Here is a 25,318-nt window from a genome sequence, read left to right as displayed (position 1 = left end):
TAAACTCTGAAGTTACCATTGAAACCCAGCTACGAGCTGACTTAACTGCAACTGCAGTACTTGTTACAACAGTACAGAACTGTAGAACTAGGGAAGAAAAAGATAATTTTCAACAAAAGAAAAAGATCTTGCCTTTCTGTAGAATGTTTCAAATACCTATTATTTACACGCTGTATTTGAACATCTCCAAATCTTAATGTCCATGTTGAAGTCCAATTACCTAAGGAACCCTTATATTCCATAAACAGCTCAGTTTAATAGCTCATAGTGGAGCTGTAGTCCACAATTAGCAGGGATTTTAGGTACGAGATGCTTGCCATTCCTTCTGTTTGGCGAAAGAAAACCAATTTTTAGTTGCTTCAGGTTACGAATCATTCCCATTAAGAAATAGCCCAGCTTAGTCTGAGAAATCCCACATTATTTTCAGAAATTCATCCCAAAACAGATTCTGTATCTAGGAAAAGAGTTTAGTAACAAAAAAACTACAGGGGCAGCAGTCACACACTGGAAAACCATGGGAAAATTACAGGAACTGGGAACCCTAGAAATTATTTGTATCTGCAGGAGGATTAAGATATTTTAAAAGCATCATTGTTCAGCAGCAAGTAGCAGCAGAGCAAGTAAGGAGAGAAAGCTCCGGGTGTGCACAGCTAAGCCTGTCAGAAAGAAGAACTCAAAAGAAACTGGAATGGGTGTAAGATTCAAGAGGACTGCAGCTTGGAAAACATTCAAGGAGGAAGACAACAGTGAGAGTAAGTAATTTGACCCCCCAAAAGCAATTGGATAGTAACACAAATACCCAATACCCGGAAAAACAGGTACATTTAGCCATTATAACAGATATTTTTAGCTATTATAACAATTTTTTAAAAGTCTGGAGAGCTGGGCAAGAATACAAGAAAAAGGCCTACAAGAAATAATTAATGCAAAGAACACAAGAAAGATGGCATAACATGGGGGGAAAATCAACAGAAAACAGTACTACTGTTAATGGAAAGGATAAGTGTAGTTTTCAAGACATAATTCTTCTTCCTTCTCCAAAATTCACCCAAGAAAACATTTACTGGAGGTAGACAGCAGACAAAGGACCCCAACTGGCCACAACCCTGACACTGACAATACTCTATGCAAGAACACAAATGGAGTATGACTGCAAAAGCAAACAGAGGCAAAACCAGAAAGACCCAGCATATTAAATATTGCAGCTGGGAGATGGGGGGTGTGTGTGTGTGAAACATCTTCAGGTATGTGTAAAACAAGTCAAGCTTCTGCTGAAGTTCTGCATCTGAGATTTTAGAAAAGGGGAACAGCCTGAATCCAGCTACTTCTGATGAAACTGGAAGGAATGGCAGGAGGCATTTGCAGGAATTCACTCCATTAATCCACAAGGCTCTGCAAAAGAAGTCCACACCATCCAGTACATTGAGAAAGGGTGCACCAGATGGACAGAAACTGCCACTTTAATAGGAACAAGGGTCACAGGGCAAAGCAAGAGACCTACAGCCTGGTTTTTAACCCACCTGTAGTGTGTTACACAGCAAACCCAACATTGTAGAACAGGTTTTACCAATTTCTGCCTAATAATTTCCCTAAACCCTCCAACCTACTCCCAACTTACCAAGAAGTCAAGAAGGAAGTCAGCTGAATGATGCCATCTCTGCTACCCTTGCTGTCTCTTCTCACACCACAGATTCAGCAGGAACAGAATCTGGTGGATAAAGAACAGGCTGAGAGAATGGAAATCCTGGGCTAAACCAGCTTTGTCAGTCTTGTCAGAAGACCTTGAGCAAGTCAGCCTCTGTGCCTAATGTTTGCCCATACACAATGTATGAACAACCCAGCCAGCTGAGAAAAGGAGTAACACTGAGGGTAATACCAGTGAAGGTGCTCTACTAAAACACTTCATAATGAAGCAAAACACTTGTATTCCTTTGAAGGGAAGGTGTACAGATATCCATTAAGAATAACTCAAGCTCAGAGTGCCAAGCTGATGAATTTTAGAAAGATAGCCAACTGTATTCTTTAGGTAAAAGGATTAAGTCAACTGACACATGCACTATAATTGAATTCATTTATTAATGCCATAATTTACACAATGAACCAGTTGTATGAACACCAAAGAACACAAAAACTCACAGCAGCACATGGTTAATAATGTAAGAGAGGCTGGTAGAGAACTTACGTATGAATTACACAACCATCACCAAGGAGCAACTCTAAGATTTTTAAGATATTCAGGGACAAAACCAGCACTAAGTCTAAGCCCATACAAAACATGAGACATACAATCTCCCTCCTAGAATCCTCACAAGCCTAAAGTACACCTACACAGTCTGTCCACTCATTTGTTAAGAGTGTGCTGCATGTGACACATCGACAAATGGTCATTTCAAGGGGTTTGTCAGCAGAAGATTCATGCTTTGGCACACCAAAACGTATTTACCATTTCTACCACTCCATCCATTAACAGTTCACATGCTTGTATGCACAAGGGCAGCATGTTCAGAGAGATACCAGAAGGTGATTTTTCAACATCAGCCTCTTCTCAAATCCATATCCTATTGAAACAGCTCCTCAGTGCTGCTGCCTTCTGATGTACCAGTGTACACTACCGTACCTGGAACCTACCAAAACCTCTTTAAAACGACCCTTTCCTGGAAAAGGCTACTTGCATGAAACCAACAAAACCAGTGCTTCAAGAGAGATAAATAAAGATTAAAGAAAGGTTTAACTGGAGCCTTCCAGTTTGCCAACATTTGCAATTACATTCTTCACATGCATTTTCTATGAAAGTTTTTGTGCACATACCTAAGTTCAGTGGCAACACAAAGTGCAGCCTGCAGGCATTTTAGAGGAAAACCAAATTTGATGGAGCTGGGTATACACAAAGAATTCTTATACAGACCATCTGTTTTACCAGACACAAGAGGGAACTTGCCCATTAGCAAGTCTTTCTTTCTAACCAGATGGATTAAAAAGTAGTAGTTTTACACTGCATCCACCACAAGCATGTGTCCTGTGGAAGACGTTACACAAGGCTGCAATTTACAACTGCGCAATTCACCACCAGCTGACTTCCACTTGATTCAGTGATGGGTTTCAGAAGAGCCACATCCTCACCGACCCATCTTCGACAGCAAATTCAAAAATAGCCAAACTGCAGCACTGCCTCATGAACATCTCTGCTTTCTGCTAACAGGAAAAAAGCTTTAACCACATTCACATGCCCAACCAAGCAAGTGCACTGCATATCCTGGATCCAGTGCTCCACTGGAGGAGGACATCTAAAGGGCCCATCTCCAGGTTCAAGCACGGAACCAAGGCTGGCCTTCCACAATGTGAGTAGTACATCAGAAACAGCAATTCAAAGAATTTCCAACCTCTCTTGCCCCCTGTGGCTCATTTGCAGTCCCACAGCATGGCACCCACATGCGAGCTGCTGCAAGCACAGCTGCTTGTGGGGCTGTGACGAGAGCCAAAACAAAAAATAACTCAGCCTGGAAGGAAAATGGGCCTGAGGTTAGAACATTGCTGGTTAGAACAGCTTTGGTATAAGGCTAAAGAAGGGAATCAGTAGCGAGACACGGCACATGACTCAAAATGGTGTTATCAAAAACCTCGCATCTGAAGCTATGGGCACAATAGCCGGAAAACCAGGAACTTGTATGGGATTCAGCAAGGGCTCATCAAAACAAGAATAACTGCACATTTACAGTTCAAATCCCACATTTTGTAAACAGATAAACTACCTCCCTTAGAGAAAAGAGTGAGGATGTAGTAAGCAAATATGCAAAACACTGGGTCTTCCACAAATAGCTCTTTATCTTTTATGTAGGATTACAGGACAGGGGTACAGACTAACATTATCATTAGCAACAGGTCATTTTTCACTAGATGCCTGCATATAGATGCCTCATTTAAAGTGCAGCTTTAAGCACCGAGTCCTGTTGTCAAATCAAGCCAGTTTGTTGTTTGAAGACACTCTTACACTGCTTTATCCATTTTCACCATTGCAGGGATATACAGAAGCAGAAGTACATTCCAATTTTACCACAGTACATACAACCGTTTCATTAATGTGGGTAAGACCACCTGTGGTACACCTTCACTGGCAGGAACCTATATAGTGCCAGTTCAGAGCAGTACAGCAACAGGAAAAGCCTACCTTCAAATACAAAATGAATTCTATACATGCAAAAGTGAAAAGCAGTAATTCAACTTCTTTTCACTTCCCCTCTTTTTCACTGGAACAGATTTAATTCCTTGAAGCATCTCAGATGTTTCTGCGGTCAGCTGCACTCCTACTATCCACTTTTCCTACTAACATTTGCATTATCTGCATGAGATTCTCCAGCATCTGGAAAAATCCAGCATTACTAGGGTATGCCAAACATTTTGGCAGGACCTTTCCATGAAGAGGAAGGGGCAGCAGCGGAGAGATCATAAGTGCTCTTATCCTCATTGCCTGTCTGCCAGGAGAAGCTGCCACTTTCATTGTGTTAAAGCTGACTCAAATGTCGGGAACAAGTGAACCGCAAAGTGGAAATACAGATATTTTCATTCTATTCCCAAGGAATGACAAAAGGTTATGCTGCAGCTATTTCAGGCATTACAGAGACTTTTAAGCATGGTAGTCATAAAAACAAGAGATGGCCTCTCATTTTAACTCCTAACAGATTCAGCTGTGACAAGGCCAGCACAGAAGCTGGCAAGATTTAGCAACTCTAGTTCTCAAAGAAAGGCTTATTCCAGGCTTGGAGTTGTAAGAGGGTTAAAGCAAGTTAAATTAGCAGGCTTGTAAAGAAAGATACCATCTACCACCAACCCACGCTATGTGCAATTTTAACATGTGCTTTTAGCCCTGAATTTTGGAAAGTATCACATTTACAATGACTTGTGAAAGAAGAAAGTAGAACTAACCTGGCACAGAGTGGTAAAATACTCCCCCTGATGACTCAAACCCAGTATTAATTCTCTGATCTTTCAGAAGTGTTGACTCAACTTACTGAGACTAAAAGACAGATCAAACGAAGTTTCAATTCAGCTCAGCAAAATCACAATGCTTTTCCCCATTGATTCAGGTGGTTTTGGTATTAGGTACATGAAAGCCTTCTACTGATGTTTAGCATTAAACGAGTTACAAAGTAGAAGTCTGACTTCAAACAGTTTACAAAGACTCAAACCATACTCAGTCTCAAAATGGGGAAAAGTCTACTAATCCAAACACTGATAACATCCCCCCACTGCAACCCAGACCCTTAACACATCTGCCCTAAACAGTGCACCTCAACCATTCCACGCAGACATAAAACTTGGACTCAAAAGCAGCAATGTGCATCTCATGTGCTAGCTCCCTCTCTACTGTTGAAAAGGGTACCTGAAAAGCTCTGGAGACCACTGTCACTGGAGAAACCTCCTTGCAGGCTGCAAAACCTGACAGCTCATTGCGTTAGCATTGCTTTAAACATGACATAAAACAGGCAAGATAACTTCTAATCTGAATTTGTCCAACAGGACTCACTAGCAAACCCATGGCTTACATCACTCTACCACTTCCAAGCTGCCTTTCATATTCACAATACAGTAGATTCATCCTGCTCTTTAGAAGAAAATTGTCCTTCCTGATCCTTCAAGTGAGCTGGTCCAGGGAGCTCTTAATTAAGTGCAACTCTGAAAAATTTACATTAGCATAACAGTAATCTGAAGCCGATTTGTTTAAATGTCTTTTTCTAATTAAGCATTAGCAAGTCCCTCCCTGCAGGGCTACAAACGAGATGTTGTTTGCCCATTAAACACTGCCAATACTTGACAGGCTGGGAGGACCTACCAGAAAAACGACTCTATCCATACCTCCTCACCTACACTCATCCCTAAGAATCTGCTACCAGCTGCCAACAGAAACAGGATACAGGCATGATGTGTTTTTAACTTGACTAGTTACAGCCACTTCTCCAAATCTTCTCCATTGCTTGTGCACCAATATGGGACCTTTTTAGTGCAAGTTTTGTTATACAGAAGTATGATCACTGTTCCACATTTACTTTGAGTCACCTTTTTTACATGGACATCATGAATATTTTACTAGAAGATGAGATCTATTCAACTTCAGCTGACTAGTCTTGAAATGGCTTTTAAAAGGAGTGAAGGCCTACACTTTTCAGACTCAAGCAACAAAAATGCTGATGCCCGTCTATTGCTCTTTCCTCCTAATAGTTATGCCTTTTTAGAGAGAAGACGTGCCAATTGCACAAACACAGCACAGCTAAAGCAGCCACACACACAAATATGGTCTTCAATATCCACCTCCACATCCAACTGCACAAAGACACTAAACTCAGTGATTCTGCTATAAAGAAACTGGGCTTGACAACTTGCTTGCCAATGGGAATCAAGCAATCACACATTTAAAGCCTCAGCCAAAATCAGAATGTTTCCTCCTACATTCATGGCAGAGTCCACATGAAAAAGATATCCGCAAAATCTTTACCCAAAGCAGCACAAAAGGGAGCAGACTGGTCTGAAATAAGGCTTAAGTTTAAATACCACCGAGGTACGCTTATAACCAGAGCCAAAACCAGGACCATGTTAATGGCTCCTTACAGAATTTTTGTTCAGCTTGTGTGTCCACCAGAACTCCTGGGTCACTTTCTACAGGCATCTTTCCAGCCAGTCAGGCCCCCAGCTTGTATTCAGGTATACAGAGTGGCCATTTAGTCATACAAATGTCTGATGTTTACTTAAGTGAATGTTTAAGTGAGTATTTGAACATGAAGGCAAAATAAGGTAATGTTATGTTCATGGTTCACTTTCAAGTTTTCCCCCGACCTACATTTTTATTGCGAGCTGCCCATATTCCCAATCATATTAAGCATATCCCAAGCCAAAGTTTAACAATTTCTCTGTACCATTCAGTTATCAATTAATTTCTTAGAGCTCTCAGAAGATTGAGATTGTTTGAGCAGCAAGTCTCAGGAAGCTTTCCTCCATCACTTTTTCCAGGTGGACTTTCATTAACATTAATAATAACAAGTTTTTGAACACTTTTATAGGTGACCATCTCACACATGGATTAAAAAAAGCTAAAACCAAAAAGAGGAAAAAAAAGAAGATAATGAAGATTTAAACAAATTACCTCCCGCAGACTGGGGCCAGAGAATTCCTAAACCTGAAACCAAGAGGAGGGAGCCAACCAGCCTCAACTTCTCTCTCAAGCACAGGCAGTCAAGTCACAGATTTTGGAATGTCAGCCTTCCTTTAGGTTTGGCTTTAAACTTTGCTTTCATTGCCACCTTTGCCTCTTCCAGAGTCCCTGGAGATGTTAGATGGAAGTTCTGCAGCTAAGTGATGTGACCTCAGGGTGGCTCTTCCTTAGCAATTGCCATTGTAAGAGAGCCGTATCCACACCAGAACTGTAAAGGTGCCGCACTGGTGGCAAACAAGCATTTCTTTAGTGACATCCCCAGCAAAAAAAGTTGAAGAACAAACATAAGCTTGAGCATCACAGATGCAGTTACATGATGGGTATTGAAGGGCCACAACAGCAGCTGTTTACAGGAATGTGAACAACTTAAAATAATCAGTAACTCCAATTCCAAAACCCCAAGAAATGAGCTTTCATCCATCAGAGTAATAAATGCACATCTTTTTGACACCAACATTGCAGCTGGTCACAAGACAAGTTAGCAAGCTTTGCCTTTATTGCACAATAGGTTCCTTTTGACAGCATTTCTGCTTTGAAAGAAGTTGTTTTGAAACTGTAGGTCAAACCCACTTAAGATCAAATTTGTTCAGAAGTCCCAGTTTCAGTAAACACCATTTTTCACACCAAATTGTTGGTAAATAGCTATCAATTACTCCAAGCTGCCACCAAAGGACACGCATAAGATCAGCTCCAATTTATTACAATCCTCACTACAGAACTTCTGACAGCTTTCTTTTAGAGTTCTACTTAAGGCACTTAAGAATGAGCCAGACCTGCTGGTGCATCGTGGCGTTAACTGCAGAAGGCACAGAGTAGGGAACTTGGTTCCATGAAACAGCCACATCAACAGCTATTTTAAAGTGCAGACTCGCTGAACCCTGCAGATATCCACTCCTGATCATCCAGTCCATCATGTTATCCTGGGGTAACAGGACTAACAGATATACTTGATCACAGTCTTGATGCAAAGCACAGAGAGAACATCTCGGGCAGTGAATTAACATGAACACAAAGGGGGTGGGGGGGGGAGTGAATACAAGGATGCCTCCAAATCATGAGTTTTCTTATGCCATCTCATGAGAAACACAGTTCCCTATCTGGGAAACTAGTCCAAACAGAAACATTAACCAACTATTCCCTTTTCTCTAACAGGACAAAAAATACACTTCTCAGGCTGTCAGTACTGAGTTCAGGGGGGCAGTAGAGTTTAACAGAACTGGCATCTTTGGGACACTAGCCCAAAATCTGATAACTGCTTTAAATCTGAGCTGATCCTAAAAACCACTCCATGTCTTCAAGTGACTCCAGGAGTGTCATCCATGAGACACACAAATTTTTCTTAAAAAACAAAAAAACCCAAACAAACAAAAAAAAATAAAACCCACACCCCCCAAAAAAAAGCTTTGTTAGACTGTTAAAGTCAAGCAGACTCCTTAAGGAAGAAACTCTCACCAAGATGTTAAACCAACAGTAAACCAAAACTCACTGGATTCTTTTCTTCCACAAACTGGAAATGCACTTGAAGCATTTAAAGGGCTTTTGTAAACCAGAACCAAAACTTAACTATTCAGCATAATAAACCATCTGAAAACCAATGCCCACAGCAAAAAGCATGACCAGCATGGAAGCTGCTCTGCAGACAGCAAGCAGCAGCTGTGACAGCCTTCCCATCCCCACCATTTGTGACAAGCCCTCACTTCTGTACTGCAGGACACTGTAGACCACACAAACTTCACACTGGTATTCAACTCAGACTAACTGAGGTGTTCTGATTAAGGCTAAACCTCCAAGTTCATGCTCCTTCCCAGCAAAGAGCTGAATGTTAATCAATGGCCAAGTCAGATCAGCCTGCACTTTCCCTAGCAAGGACCAAGGCAAATCCCACTTCCGAAACCTGCTCCTGGAGGAGTGTGAGAAGATGGACAAGCAGGGAGTTTGCAGCGAGCTGCAGCTCCCATGTCACAGCACTGGCACAAGCAGGTTCAGTCAGCAACACATCTCACTACCCCATCTTTAACTGGATGAAAACAAACAGTGGTGCAGCACAAACAGCATCCCAGATCCAACAGGAATGCTGAAGACCAGAGCTAGAGGTTATCCCAACTGAAAGCCAACGTGGCAAAGGATCACAGTACCACATACCTTGAAGGGGCTGCTTTCCAACAGCATTTTCACCTTCCTAATCAGTCAGCCATTACTGGGCTGAAACAGGTAAGTTCAGTCATAAGTCACTCTTTTCTCATTTCCAGTTTTAACCATTATCCAGGCTCAGACTCATGGTAACACACTCACTGCTCCTTACAGACAACTGATACAAGTCCTTAACTACTACAACCCACTACAGCACAAAGTGCTTGTCCAGTGCTCTCCCACAGGCAGTGATTTGCAAACACCACGGTGTTTATGGTGTCTATGGGTGCAGTACTTCAGGCGATCAAAGAAAAGGCCAGTCTTTTTTTGCTCCAAGCTAGCATACCTTGGAATCATGAAACATTTATTTGCTAACAGGATAATCACCGTGGCAACTCGCTTGCAGGAAAATAACAGCCAACAACTCCAGAACAAAGGCAGACCCCTGAGGAATTCTTTAAGGGAGACCAACCAGATCACACAAGCCTAAAAAATACTCAAATTTGCCAGATTTATTTCTGAAGAAGCTGTAATTAAGCATCTGCAAACTTAGCACAATCCATCACACAAGTTGAAACAATGGCACTACCACCCATCTCAACATCTGGGTGCCTTTTTATGTTCTCTGACACTCAAGACACCCTATAAGGCAGATTAGGGCAATGGTCCCCAGTGTACACAATTTTGCCTTACAGACCATTTCCTTAAATCAAAAGAAAACTTCACCTTATACCCCAATTCTTTGCCACTCCATACATTAGTTTTGACTTTTGGTTATGTGAATCTGAATCATGAAAATGCAGTTATTGCAAGCAACACTTAAATCATGCTTTTCATGAAGTGGAATGTTTTACAAAGGTAACTCAACCTCATCTAACAGATAAGGACATAAAGAGTAATACTTTGCTTAGGGACACACAGTCAAGGACACACGGAACCTGCATTCTTACAGGTTTTCAAAGCTACTGAAGGAGTTGCTGAATTTTCACAGGGCAGCAGTTCTTTGGGGAAATGCACACATAGAAAGTTTGCTGCACTAACAATCCTAACAAAGAAATTCCCTAAACTACCACCCCTTGGTTCTTGCTCTGCTTCTAGGGAAAGGAAAGCGAGGTGTCCCTGCCCATGGCAGGGGGGTTGGAACTTGATGATCTTAAGGTCCTTTCCAACCCTAACTATTCTATGACAGGAGGAGTAACTACTACACAAGTAAGGATCCCGTTCTCAACCACAGCACCTCACACAATCACAGTTTACACTAGCACTGCAGATACAGTCCATTTTACTTTCCTGCTGTAGGAACATCATTGTCAGGCTACTAAGCTAGCCAGGTAGGTAGGTAGGTCAGATCTGTGTCCCTGCAGTATTGTCTCAGCCTGAGTCACCGGAGCTCACAAATAAAAGCTTTTAAGAGAAGTATGCCTGCTAAACACACTCTGTGGAGCAGTGGAGCACACTGAGAGTGCAGTCAGGAGCTACTTTCAGATATTAGTTTTCCTTTCAAAAAAGGAAACACCCCCCCACCCATCCCACCCAAACAAAAAACCTACAAAAAAAACCAAACCAAACAAATAAAAATAAAAACACACACAAAAAAGAACGAACAAGCAAAGACTCAGACTCATGTTTGGCTCCTTCCCACTATAACTCACAGTTAACTGTAAGACTGCCACTGCCATAGAGAGCCAGCATGAACGCCTGTATCACAGGAAAGATAGAATCATAGAATAGTTAGGGTTGGAAAGGACCTTAAGATCATCTAGTTCCAATCCCCCTGCCATGGGCAGGGACACCTCACACTAAACCACCTCACCCAAGGCTTTGTCCAACCTGGCCTTGAACCCTGCCAGGGATGGAACGTTCACAGCTTCTCTGGGCAACCCATTCCAGTGCCTCAGCACCCTAACAGTAAAGAATTTCTTCCTTACATCCAACCTAAACTTCCCTGTTTAAGTTTGAACCCATTACCCCTTGTCCTGTGACTACAGTCCCTAATGAAGAGTCCCTCCCCAGCATCCCTACAGACCCCCTTCAGATACTGGAAGGCTGCTATGAGGTCTCCACGCAGCCTTCTCTTCTCCAGGCTGAACAGCCCCAACTTTCTCAGCCAGTCTTCATACAGGAGGTGCTCCAGTCCCCTGATCATCCTCATGGCCCTTCTCTGGACTTGTTTCAACAGTTCTATGCCCTTTTTAAGTTGACACCAGAACTGCACACAATACTCCATGTGAGGTTTCACAAGAGCGGAGTAGAGGAGCAAGACCACCTCCTTCGACCTGCTGGTCACTCTCCTTTTGATGCAGCCCAGGATAGGTTGGCTTTCTGGGCTGCAAGCGCACATTACATGTCCAAGTAGTTTACAAAAGAGTCAACAGATGTTATGAGTGGACACTGGCCTCTTCTAAGCCCACACAGAGGAAGTTAGCAGACTTCCTCATTCCAGGTTTAGAATTCAATATGAAAGTACAGCTAGAAGCCTTCTGGTAAAATACAGCTGTGCAAGCTGGTGAATTTCTGTGCTGCTTAAATAGCTACAGGTCTATCTTCTGCTATCTGGGTGGGACGCTGCTGCACAGTCACAAAGCAAATCACATCCAGCTCTGCAGAACTGTACATTACAGGCAGACTGCCCTGCAAGACTGACACTTTCTAGAGCAAAAGGACCACCGTGCTATGACCTGTGCACAAGAAGGCACGCATGACCTACTTCTTTTCCAGCCTTCACTGAAGATGCTTTCCAGTTCAAGGCAGGTTTCTCCTAACTTCATCTGAATGTTTTAGCTAATCAAATAGTGAAATCACCATTACCCCCCAGGTACATTTCAGTGACTACTTAAAGTGTCAAATGCTTTGAAGAAGAAAATCTCTACAGACCTTGGTGGCATTTAAGATCTGACTGGGTTAGCAGTGAAGGCTCAGACCATACAGCAGAAGCCCCTCTGAAAGGAATCTTCTGAATATTCCCACAGCAGGTCCAAACAAGGTCACCCTCCATACAGTGCCAGCTGGATATTCTGGTGCTCACACAGTCCCACTGAACATACTATATCCCATTGCTTAAACTGTGAATAATGGGGCAGATCAATCTGAAACTAGAAAATGTACACCTAGAGTTCTCATCACCCGCATCAGACAGCCCCCTCTTCCCGTTTAAGGGATAGTAGGCACACCTACCTTGAAATCGCTCAGGCTAGCTTGTCTCTTTGCATAGATATGCTCACAGTATTAATCCAAATGTCTTCAACAGAGGTCTGATTTTCAAAATACTTCGAAGTATAAATTCCACAGGAAACAGGAAAGTCAGGGGAGGGAATGAGACACAAATCAACTTCTATAATTGCAGACGTCTGCAGTCAGTAGCATAGGTCACTTCCAGAGTTAATCTTGGCAACAAAGCTTCTTCGTAGAGGAGAAAGACCTGCCAAAAGTAACAATGATAGTAAAATACCCCATTACCACCTAATAAGCAACAAAACACCACCACAGATTCAGACTCTCCTTCACAGAAAATAATTTACTTTTATTTGAAATACTGAGTTTCTGCTAGCTTTGACATACTTAAAATCAGCAGCAGCCTCTCAAACTACCTTATATTCTGAGTACTTTAATCCAACAAATTATCTCAAGGAGGAAAAGCCTCCAAGAATTCAGGTAACGTTTGATCAGAGCACACAACACTATGCCACACCACAGAGTGCCTTGTTACAGACAACACTTCCCAGTTTGTTATATGCCTTGGTGTGGTCTGCGTATCTTCACACAGGAATACTTGTGTGACCAGCATCACAGCAAAGAATTAAGCTGCTGTCCAAAATGTGGGACACAGAGAGCAATAAAAGTCCAACACAGCACAAATAAAAAGTACATCCAAGGAGACTTCCTGTGAAACATAAATGCTAAGGAGTATTAGTGTACTTCTGAATTTATCCAATTTGGATTTAAGCTAATAAAACATAAACCCCTTCGGGCTCTTCTGTGTCTGCATTTCACATAGTATGGCAAATCAAGGTTCCAAATCAAGGCTTTTGAACGCTACGGTGATAGAAGCTTTTGTACTTCTGGTACAACAGTAGGATTCTTCTTTATAAATAAAAGAGGTCAGTTAGTTTTACATTATCCTAAAATGTTTTGTTAGTATGAATGGGTTCCATTTTGCAAAAAAGACATTTAACTTCATACAATCACTTGTTTCCTCCTCTTTTCCTTCTGTGCCCACCCTAACATGCTCACCCATTTTTAGAATGGCAAAATTCGAGCTCACTCACCCATCGGCACAACAATCAGTACCGACATTAGCTCCGAAAAGGCAGCGAGAGCGGGCAAGGAGCAGTGAGGCACACACCGAGCCTCGGCTGGCTCTGCAGTCAGCGAGGTCAGGCGCAGCCGACTCCGCCAGCACAAAGGACCCGCGCACGGCAGCGCCGGTCCATAGGCTTCCGCCCACCGGTGCCGGGCTCCGCTCCTCCCGGGAGGGGGCGGCGGCCTCGGGGGCTTCGTACCTTCCGCTGGGTACGGCAGCGCCTTCGCACAGTCGGGGCCGGCGCCAGCCCCGGCACTGCCGACAAGGCCGCGCTCCGCTCGCGCCCCCGGCCCCGGCCCGCCGGCCGCAGTAGCCCCAGCAACGAGGCCCGCGAGCGCCGCCGGGACGGAATGGTGACCGGTGGGGGGCGGTCCCGAGGCGCACTAACCGAGTCTGGGCCACGGCCCACTCCCGGGGAGCTCCGAACCGGCTGCAGGAAAACCGGGGGCGGTGGGGCGGGAAACCGCGGCCGAGCCACAGGCGGGTGGAAGCCGCAGCGCCTGGCGCCGGCCGGGCCGGGCCCGCGGGAGTCCCTCTCCCCGTCACTCACCGTCGGAGCGGACGCGCCCCACACTCGCCGCCAGCGGCGGCTCCATCCCGCGCGCGCCGCCAAAGCACTCGGCCCAGCTGCGCGCGACGTCACTGCGCAGCCTCGCGGGGGGGCGGGGCCTGGCGCGTGTGATGGCGTCAGCGACGGTGGGCGGGCAGAGGCACGCCCCCAGCGGGAGGGGCAGCGGGCGGCGGCTGCTGGCGGTCACGTGGGCCGAGCGGGCGGTGGGTGCCTGCCGTTCGCCAGCGGTCCGGCTTGCGGTGTGCGCGGGGTCCGATGGAGAGCGGAACGCGTTTGCGGTGTGCTGCGGGACAGCAGCGTCACCTCTGTGGCTTTTGGCAGCAGCAGGGAGGGCGGCTCCGAGGGGAGCCAGCCTGGGCCGCAGCTCGGCCGGACAAGGTTCGCTTCTCGGCAGCGCGGGTACAGGCCGCAGCCGGGTACAGGCCGCGTCGGTGACTGCCACGGTGCGGGCAGACCGTGAGCGCCTTCCGGCACCCAGCCCTGGGGAACGGGGCGCACCCCGCCGCTCCCAGCACTCTGTGCGCGCTACCGCAGCTCGCACCGGGCCCCGGTGCGGGGAGAGGCCTCGGGCGCAACCGCCGGCCGTGCTGAGCGCACTGTCAGCCCTGCGAGGTAACAGTTGCCGCCCAGGCCCCTCGGTTCTCCATGTACTCTAGGAAGGATTAGTAGGCGGTATTGGTCTTCAATGTGGTTTGTGAAGTCTAGTTTACTGTATGGAATAGTGCTTACAGACACTTCTGGAATAGTCGAGCTATTGTACACATTTCAGAAGGGCTCCTTCATCAGCAGCTTCTGGTTTTCCACCATTTTCACCTAACAGTGAGTTAGGTGACCTGCTCTGAGAACTCACCAAAGACCAGGATATTAAGACTCTGCTTTGGTGGATATGATCTCTCCTCATCTGCACAACAGTGTCATCTAGGGTGACTCTGCTTGTGTAGTTTTAGAAGGCTGCACCCTTTCTTGAAGCTGATTCAATGAAAAATTTGCCTTGATCTGTATTTGTCTGCAGCAGTTAATGTATTTAGCCACAAGGAAGTTGGAATTTATACAACTTGACTTTTATTTCAAATCAGTGCTCATTACTACTTACAGTTTTTCACATGAAGTTCAAGAATTTATGAACACCAGCCAGCATCTTTCGCACTCAAATCCTCTCCTTGCCCCCTCCCCCCAGCTGTCTTTCCCCTCTACCTCTCCCAGGTCACACTAATATGCCTGAAGCTAAAGCTGAGCCTGGCAGTGACATGCTGGGGGTGTACATGAAAGGCAAGAGCTGGATGCTGAATTCAAGGCACTGCCACTTCAGGTTGCAGTCACAGAGTGTGCAGAGAGGACGTGGATCCTGACAGGCCAAGAAGACCTAAAGGCAGGAAATAAAATGTGGTGAACCTTTGCGACTAAAGTGAATACCCACCCCTGGCATAGCCAGCTCCACTGAGGACTGTGCTGTATCCCTCCTCACTGCCGCCTTCTCTGATGCATCAGTAGTCAAACAAAGTCTTACACTTTCCAGAAACAATTGGTCACTGGGGTCTCACTTGGCGTTGAGTGATTTGCAGCATCTAGGAAATGAGGGCAGTTTATTTAAAGCCGATGGGAACTTTGTTTCTTCCCTTATCTCCTAAAAAAACCCAACAAACATATTGCAGGACTAGTAAGAGATCTTATAATTTCTGTTTAAACTGTTTTTTTTTCACTTCTCCTCCCTTTGAAAGCTGAATTACCAAGCATTGAGATCTTGTGTCAGCATAGGAGAACAGAAAGTGAGACTGACCAAAAGCAGTAAGTGAACCCGAGTGGCTGACTTGCCCTGGCTAACTGCAGAGCAGGTGCAGCATAACAACCAGCATACATGGTGGCATTTCTATTTAAGAGGTTTATTCATGCTCTTTTTCTTATTTATTAATTACAAATATCCAAGTAAGTAACAAATTGTTAGTGTTAGATCTCCAGCTGACATTAAATTTGGCTTTAAACATGTACGTTTAGTAACTACATGATTAGGGTTAAATTATTAGATTCAACTATTCAACTATTAGATTCAAAAGTTCACAGGAAATCTGTGATTGTAGTCAACACACAGAAGTGATGAGCTGGGTAGCCAAGGAAGCAATTAGAGTACAATCATCTCTCGCTGCAGGTACTGGCTATTGAAGTTTTGGCTCATTAATTATATTCTGTCTGTATATACATTCTCATAGGACTTTCTGCAATATATGTCTACATATTTGACCTTGTACCATGTAGGTGATCAATGTGCCAACTTAAAATCAGTTCACTCCTTGCACGGGAGAAAACCATTTGTGCCTCGCTGGTCTCTGTCCAACGCAGAGGCTTGTGCCAGCACAGAGTGAATACAAAATAAGCACAGTGGTTATTTTTCTGGGCTGGTGGCATTCAGCACAGCTCTTAATGCTCATTTGCACAGGGCAGTCCTGGGACAGGCTGTGGCTCTAAATAGAATGCAGGGAGATGAAAGCTGGGCTAAAACACCAGCACACGAATAGCCTGCATGGGGCTGAAACTGGGGAGGGTCTTGTGTGCTTCTGTCAATTGATCTTGATTCAGGTGGGGAGAAAACCCATCATGTGGACTGTTTACATTTATCTTTCTGTGCCTTCCTCAAAACATCACACTGCCCTGGTCAGATCCTATGATGCCACCCCTGGTTTGTCAGGCAAGCCCTTCAGTATCATGACAGTCCCCAGTCTTGTGATATGAACCACTGTGCCTCCATACATTTGGGGGTGGTTTTGGTCCTGTTCTTGTATAAATTTTGCTCTTTCAGTAGGGAGTTGCTGGGAAGAAACCAAGTATCTTATTGAAGACAGACATGAAATAACCTGGTGAATTGAATTGAATGTAATGGACTGATAAATTACATTCAGATTAAAGCTTAGTTCTTTAATCTGCAGTCACTATAGAAACTAACCCTGCCTGACTGCTGGGATACTATTTCAGAAGCACCAGCAGGCATCAGCTATACTTCCAGAAATGGTGAATAAAGGACATGAGCTACCCTGGGAGTTTGTTACAGACAGAAATACAAGCTCAGGAGGGCAGTTCTGGTTAGAATGGTGAAAAATCTTTGCTGATCTGACTGGAAAAAATATGTCTTTTAATTCAGCATCAGCTCTCAGAGAAGCCTTACATCAATAACCACAAGTGTTCTGTGACGCCTGAAATCTGATTGCCTTTACATTCCTTCTTGCAGAGCATCAGAAGACATGGCTACCTTACAGATGTTTCCTAGTGTCCGTGAAACAGTTCAGTTTTGCAGTGCTCTTGCAATGAGGGAATTATTGCTTTAACATGTACCAGCATATGTCTGGGGATAGGGTTCAGAATGATACTGGGCAAAAATAAGAGAAAAAGGATTTTTAATGGATTACAAACAATTTCCAATATTTTGCAAGAGGTTTGGGTGCCAAGGCAGTTCAAGCAGGCTGAGTATGGCCTGTTTGGCCACCACTTGCAGTGAGCCTTCTGGATTAAGTGTTAGACAAGGACATTTCCAAGGTGTTTAACTCCCAGGGTTGTAGTGACCGACCCCAGCATCTCACCACTTAGACCACATCCCTTGTAGCATGGGTGAGTATACCCCCTTTAGTCTGCTACCATCTGTCCTTGCAGGCTCCAGTGGCTCACAGACAAGCTGGACAAGGGCCCGGAGCAGATCCTGATGCCACACACCCCATGGGTGATGTGAGCTGTGAGACAGCTGTCCTTCAATTGCCTAAGCCTTGTGTGGGTGCACCCAAGCTCCCGGCATCTTCATTCTGGCAGTGTGTGCTCGCATGCCACCTGCAGCCCTCATCTTCCCAGAGTCACCAGCCAGGAGGACTGGATGTGTCAGCGACAGCACTCCTGCGGGTGCTCTGCAGCACGAGAGCTGAGGCACTGAAGGGCTGCCCCTGCTCACATGGGGTGGCTGCAGGGAATGGTGTGTAGGGAAAACTTTTTTTCTCTAGAAACAGTGAAAAAACTTTTTCCTAACTGAGGGTAGTGAGAGCTCTTTTCTGCATGCAGTGAGTGCAGTTTCATGCCTAATATTGCATGCATAGAGAATAATTCCAGTTACTCATGCTTGCAATTTTGCAAGCACAAAATTGGGCATGTACATTTGAAATATGCAATGAGGTAATGCATGCTGAAAGCCAGGAGAATAAATGTAAAGCTGTTTAAGTTAAATAAATTACTGCCCTCTGACAAATTCCAGCCACACCAGCAGTTGCCCAAGAGCAGGAAGAAACCGTGTCCATTCTTTGAAAATAAGAAATAGAGCAGAACATTGAGCCTTGATTGCAAATACAGTAGCAGCAGTCGTAACAACACTGCTTGTGCTGTCATGGCAGGAATAAAAAATGCTGAGCTGCAAAGCTTACCATTAAAAAAAGGGGAAGGGGAAGAAAGAGTTAGCTGTCAGGGCTTCACTGAAAACAGGCCATCAACTTGGAAGTGTGGAAAGCAGGACAGGGGTCAGGAGTTTGCTAAGAGGATTTTTACAAACACACATGTGATGTCAGTGCTCTCATGCAAAATGACACCTGTTAATCAGGTAAATCTGGAAAGACAGGATAATGTAGGAGAGAAAATTCTCTGAGACTGTTCCACTGGAAGCTATGAGACAGCAAGACCCAAATACCCATTCAGACAGAGACCGAGTCCTCTCGGATCAGGGTTTGGGCAGGATTGAATCCTAGGAAAGACTGCCAGGAAGCCAGGACTCTTAAGTCATCTGTGGACTGAACCCACAAAATGAACTTGTCTGACATGTCAGTACCAGATGCTATGGGCAAACTGGGTTAAAACTGACGGATTGAATTTTGCAGCTAGTATCTATACCTGTAATTCATACCCGTGCAACTCAGGTTTCAAGGAAGGGAGTTGTGTTGTTTTCAACCATGCAATGTCAGACACACTGCAACAAAGACCCTGTTAGTCCCTGTGTTTATGTGGATTCTTCATGACTTACAATGTCAAATACTATTGGGGTTCTGGACGGCTCTATTTGGGGGTTTGCAGTATATGAACAGCCTTCAGGAACTTGGTTTACAGAATTTTCTAACTGAAAGGCCTGTTATGGCACAATTGGTTAGGTAACCAAAACTACTACATCCCTTTGAAAATGCAGGACAAGCTCCGTAATGCATGTGATTTGTTTCACCAACGCGTTAAAGCCAAGCTCCAAGTATAACCCTGCTGGGTTTCCAGCTGAGCTGAGCATTGCTGCCCATACCCACTAGTGCACAGAAGTCATCCACAAACCATGGAGTGCGATGTGCCCAGCTACAAAGCAAAGAGGAGTGCTGCAAACTGTGGAGTGTTCACTGTAGAGCAATGAGACTCTTTCACTGTGTTGTAAGCAAACAGATTTCCCATAAACTCTGCCAGCAAGTGGCTTCCTTAGGCCCTGAAGTCAGCACCTACCTTCAGCTGCAGAAAACATTTTCTCTTCTTCACTTTTGTTCCTCATGGCTCACAAGTAGAGAAAAGCCTCCCAGGGAGCAGGAAAAAACACACCTTTCATTGGCAAACAGGCTCTTGGCTCCCACCTCTATGTCAAAGGAGCAGTAAAGGACAGTGATGCCAAGGTTGGCTCTGAATGGTTGCAATGGCTTGAAATGTCCCTAAAAGGTACAATCCATTCCATTTCAGTGTATCAGAAACACTTGATCCAACCTGGGGCATATCAGAGCAACAGCATTATTGCTATTGGGTACTGAAGGGTCTGTAATTTGATTTTCTGCCTTCTGTGACTAAATTGCTGCATCTTTGCTGTTGTGGTCCAGAAATCCTAGGGAGCCTTCAATGAAATTACAGCTTGTTATAACATGAAGGGTGCACTTTACTGTCTGGATATTGGTGTAATGCAATAATATGATGAAAAATACTGTACTTTCATTTGCAAAGTGCTCAGTCTCTTGTAAATGCTGCAGTCCAGCCAAAGAAGCTAATAAAAATAATGCAAACAGTAACAAAAATAGAGCATTTTCTATGTGGCATTTCCAAGCAAGTCAGGCTCATATCATTGCTCTTGAGGCAGATAAAGATGATCAACCCCCTCTGCCAACGGAGATTCCGTATTAACACACGTGGTGTTGAGCTGAAGGAAAGTCTGAGCCTCTCACAAACACCGACGCCTGTGGCTTGTGGCTATGCCGGGTATCATCCACGTGCCATTCTCTAAAGCAGCAGAGAGGATAGCAACCAACCAGCTGAGTACTTGAGAAAAAGGATTTTCCAAGGAAGTTATTCTGTGTCCTTTCCATTAGAGGATGTTGGCAGAGCAATGAGTTCGAGGGCTGCTCTCTCTGCTGGTGTGGTTCTCTGGCTTCAACAGAATTACAGCAACAAACCAATCAATGGATTATTAGGCTCAAGTCGCTCTTGCCCCACATCTCACCCCTCTGGACGGGCAGCAGGAGCCTCTGGCACACCAACCATTCCGCCCAGCTTTGTGTCACCTGCAAACTTGCTGTTCGCCTCCCTGAGCAGCCGGACCCTGCTGACCAGCCGGGTTTCTGCCTACAAAACTCATGCGTTTCTCACGGTGTGTCGGGATGACCTCATCTTCCCATCCAGTCAAGTCCAAACTCGGCAAAATCAGCGCTGAGTACTTCGGAGGGCACAGCACTTCCCGCGCTGTTACCTGAGCCGCGTTACGCCGGCCTGGGTAGGGCAGTGTCTCCCGGATTTCCAGCGCGGGGACTGGGAGGCCCAGAGGACGGGCCCAGTGCAGCATCAACGCTCAGCACCCGCTGCCAGTGCGGGCCCCGTCAGGGCCCCGCAGCTCCTCTGACCGGCAGCTGGCGGGGCCGGCCTGCGCGCCGCGGGACTGCACCGCCGGTGGGAACCGGCGGCATTCGGGGGGCTGCAGTGAAAATCCCCCCTTGGTGGGGCGGAGCTGCTGCCGCAAGGGGAGTGCGAGCACCGCAGCTGACCGCGTGCCTCCTCCTTTTCTTACCCACCAGTGCCACCTCCTGCCGCCGTCCCATCGCTGCAGCCGGGCTGACAGCCCCAGCCCCACGCTCGCCGCTCCAGGGCCGAAGGCTGCCCAGTGCCAGCTCCCCGCGGCCCGCCGGGCCTGCAGGCCTCTTGCCCGCTGCCCTGTGCAGGAGACTGCGAGAGCCCACCGCCGGGACGGCGGCCATCTCCACGCCGCAGCCGCGGGCCGAGGAGCCATCTATGGCGGTGCTGAGGCCGCAGCACCAGCGAGGTGTGCCCGGGGAAAGCCAAGCCCTGGAGCCAATGGGCAGATGCTATGCTGTGGCCTGCGTGCTGCTGGCGTTCAGGTAGAACACATTCACAGAACCACAGAGTGGTTTGTGTTGGAGAGACCTTAAAGCTATGGGGCCACCACAAAGTTGGACTGAACTGCAATGGGTACAAACTGGAACACAAGAGGTTCCACTTAAACTTGAGAAGAAACTTCTTCTCAGTGAGGGTGACAGAACACTGGAACAGGCTGCCCAGGGAGGTTGCGGAGTCTCCTTCTCTGGAGACATTCAAAACCTGCCTGGACACGTTCCTGTGTAACCTTATCTAGGTGTTCCTGCTCTGGCAGGGGGATTGGACTAGATGATCTTTTGAGGTCCCTTCCAATCTCTAACATACTGTGATACTGTGAACCCATCTGAACACAGACACACAGAATTCCAGGCTGGTTTATGCTGGAAAAGACCTTAAAGCTCCTCCAGGTCCAACCCCTGCCACGGGCAGGGACCCCTTCCACTGGAGCAGCTTGCTCCAAGCCCCTGTGTCCAACCTGGCCTTGAACACTGCCAGGGATGGGGTAGCCACAGCTTCTCTGGGCACCCTGTGCCAGCGCCTCAGCACCCTCACAGGGAAGAGCTTCTGCCTAAGAGCTCAGCTCAATCTACTCTCCTTCAGCATAAAACCATTCCCTCCCTTGTCCTGTCCCTACATCCCTTGTCCCAAGCCCCTCTCCAGGTTTCCTGTTTGCCCCTTCAGGCACTGGAGCTGCTCTAAGGTCTCAAACCCTAGGGACACTCCGGCACTTCAGCCTCAGCGGCTCACACTGATGACGGCCGCTGACACCGGCACAGCCGCTCCGTGGGTCCCCACGCCCCTAGGGGGCGCTCTTGCTCCGCGCCACAGAGACCGCAGCAGGCGCGCAGCTGTGCACGTGCGTGGGGGCGCGGCCGCTCCCGTTCCAGCGGAGCCGCACCCCGTGAGGGCGGCGCGCCCGGCACGCGCGTTGGCGCCCCGCCGCGCGGAGCCCCGCGGGAGGGGGCAGCGGGATCCGCCCGTGCCAAAGGGAAGCAACATCAAAGCAAGCATCAGAGAGAAACCCGCCCCGTTCCCGTGGCCGTGCACCGGGACGGCAATTCGCGAGCGGGCTGGAAATCCTCGTGCAGCAGGCACCAGCTAACAAGTCACGCGTGGGGGACAGGCCCCTTCCGCTGTGAGCAGCCTGCACAGCGCAGCACGCCTCACTCAGTTAGAAACCGACAGACCTGACTTACTGACTCGCAGCTACCGCAGGATCTGGTTCAGGGAGCAGACCGAAGTACGGACTTGAATAGAGCATATTCTCTTTGAGAGACTGCTGGGTGTAGGCTCTGCTTTGGCTGCACTGAGCAAGCTGAATATTCATTATCTGCCTATAAGCACAAATCAGGTTGGGAAAAAAAGAAATGCAAGAACTCAAGAAGTCCTTGTTTTCTGCCTTCCCCCCCATCTTCTATTTTACCTGTGCATATGAAAGAGGACAAGGGAGTAAGACTGGCTTGAGAACAGCATTGTGCACAGTGTGCCTTGATGTGTAGAGTATTTGAAACATACTGAACTGAAAGCTGGTCTGAGGCAAGCTGGACTTCGTGATGAATGCAGATTACAGAGTACAGATCTTGGTGGAAACATCTGAATTTGTGGTATTTTAACCCAGAATTAAAATTACATCCTGCAGGTAGGTCAGCTCAGGGCACCTTGCTGCAACTCTGTGTCTGCAAGCAGCAGTAACGAAATTTCCTTTTGTAAAAGACAAGGTCCTCATATAAAGGCTTTAGGGAACCACCAGTGGTTGTTCCAACAGCGTTTCTAGGCTAAATACAGACGTGCTCAGAACCCTCTTTTTAAAAGCTGTCCACCCCATTTTCAACTTCACTCAGTTGACAGCACCAAGTTTTAGGGATGCACCAAGTTTTAGAACACTTAACAGGGTCCTATTACCTTTGATGTACTCCAATTTGGTAATGAGTGCTGTAACTGGTAAAATAACACCGTAAGAACAGAGGATGGGATCAGTGTGCTGGATCAAGCACAATTCTTGACTCACAGGTAAGTCATGTAATACAGATCTACTTGCAATATTTTTTAAAGTATACGTTAAAATGTTGCTCTTGTGCTGGCAAATTACTTTGCCATCACAGGAAACTGCTCATTCATAATACAGCAAAGAGAACTCCTTGTAGTTTTGTTTAAATTTATCCCAGGGCCCACAGCAGATGTGCCTGACACTTTGGAAAAGAGAAAGTATTCAAGTATTTTTGTGTCAACTTTGTAAAGACAAAAATGCCTCCTGGGTCACATATGAAATATATCCTGTAGGGACCAACATCATTGTAGAGCTGTTAAAAACACGGTTTGCCTTTACTTAATTCAAGAGAAAACACTCAGAAAGCAGCAGTAGGAAAGGGGTTGTGGGATTGCATCACTGAGGGAGCACCTGACCAAAACCTGGCATACCCAAGTTCTATGTGAATCCACCCCCTACCACCACCAAGGGAAAGCGAGAGACGTCTGCAGAGGCTGTCTGTGGCTTTATGGCAAGCTTTGTCAGTCTTCCATAGTCGGCTGACTCCTACCTAGTCTTGTCACTGTTCCTGGGAAGAGCTGCATGCACCAAATAGACATGATCTCTAGCAGGATGATCACAGAGCAACAGGAGATTGCCACAATGGTTCATTTTGGAGGCAGAGAAACACAGACTTCTGCCCTTGCTGTTTTATTTCACAGAAATGGGTCAGAACTTAACGAGTGTGCTGCAATTCCACATGCTAGCTCTTTCCAGGCAGGATTATCATGCTGGAGACCTGTTCCCTGAAGTCCACTCTTGAGTACCTGGGCAGACTGGAGAGCAGGCAGGAAACTGCCCATAATGAGGTGCTGCTGACACCTTGTCTACGACAGCCCAGACATATTAATAAGAAAACTGATGAATGCCATCAGAAATATGTACATATGGAGGAGAAATATATCTAGAACAACAGCTGTTTGGGTATAAGTTGACATCCAAATTCTAATTACAGATGTTGTACATCCAATGCTTCACCTTGTGGCCTGGCTGGGACCTAAATGAGTGTGAAGTGGCTGATGGCATTCCCACCATCACAGCAAATTATTCCATTGGTCTCCTGATGAACAGCAGGTGATGCGGAGGTGCCGAGGCATGACAGGAACACATGGCAGGAGGCCATGGAAGACGTTATTGATCCAGTCACTGGAATAAGATGTTCCAGAATAATTATGATCAACCACAGGGTTTACTTACTCAGGAACAAGAGATCAATACTCAGGCAGCCAGCTTGGGAGGAATGATTCAGTGGCATAATGAGGTTCTCTCTGTGACAATGAGTGCTAAACTCCCAGTTCTCATACACTGGGGGAGAAAAAACATGTTTCTTCCATTGTTCAATGTAAGTAAAACTTGCAGGGTTTGCCATCATTCTGAGGATGCACGCAGAAAATCAAGTCTGTGGAGGAGACACAATGGTCTCAAGCAGGTGAGCAGAGTGTACTCTGCTGTGTTTCTCAGAGACTCAGTGCTTTCAGGATTCACAAGGGAAGTACAAAGCCCATGTATACTTCCCCAGCTCTATTTACTGCTAAGAACCTTTATGAGATCGTTTTGAATGTTCTCACAAAAAGCAGCCCACTGTACATGGAGCACTACAGGCAAAATGCTGGAAGGAAGGACAATAATGACGAGGCTGTAAATTAAATTGAGTAGTGTAAGATTACCTGTTTCATGGGACACATTGAGAACTGTAGGTTCGTCAGACCTTTTGTCCTAGATCAGTGTATGTAATAAGAAACGAGGAAATGCAAACACAGATACAAGCCAAAAGCAGCAATAAAATCTGTAATT

At 46.1% G+C, this 25,318-nt stretch overlaps 1 protein-coding gene across 6 annotated transcripts in view; it reads right to left on the bottom strand.

Moving 5' to 3' along the window:
• Positions 1-25,318, bottom strand: part of TMCC1 (transmembrane and coiled-coil domain family 1) — a 120,797-nt gene that overhangs the window by 68,031 nt on the left and 27,448 nt on the right. For 3 of the 6 annotated variants that reach the window (XM_061362518.1, XM_061362521.1, XM_061362522.1), the window contains one exon: positions 12,506-12,749. The gene's annotated coding sequence lies outside the window, so the exon portion shown is untranslated. Of the gene's footprint in view, positions 1-1,618; positions 1,709-12,038; positions 12,113-12,505; positions 12,750-14,181; positions 14,319-25,318 lie in introns of those variants that run through there. The other 3 variants (XM_061362517.1, XM_061362520.1, XM_061362519.1) reach the window with 3 other exon arrangements.

This window comes from Neopsephotus bourkii, unplaced genomic scaffold (assembly GCF_033783945.1).
Source record: "Neopsephotus bourkii isolate Nb327-2 ecotype Australia unplaced genomic scaffold, CSIRO-AGI_Nbou_v1 NB_1120, whole genome shotgun sequence".
Taxonomy (NCBI): domain Eukaryota; kingdom Metazoa; phylum Chordata; class Aves; order Psittaciformes; family Psittacidae; genus Neopsephotus; species Neopsephotus bourkii.
The sequence above is the reverse complement of the archived record's forward strand: the minus strand, read 5'-3'. Positions and strand labels throughout refer to the sequence as shown.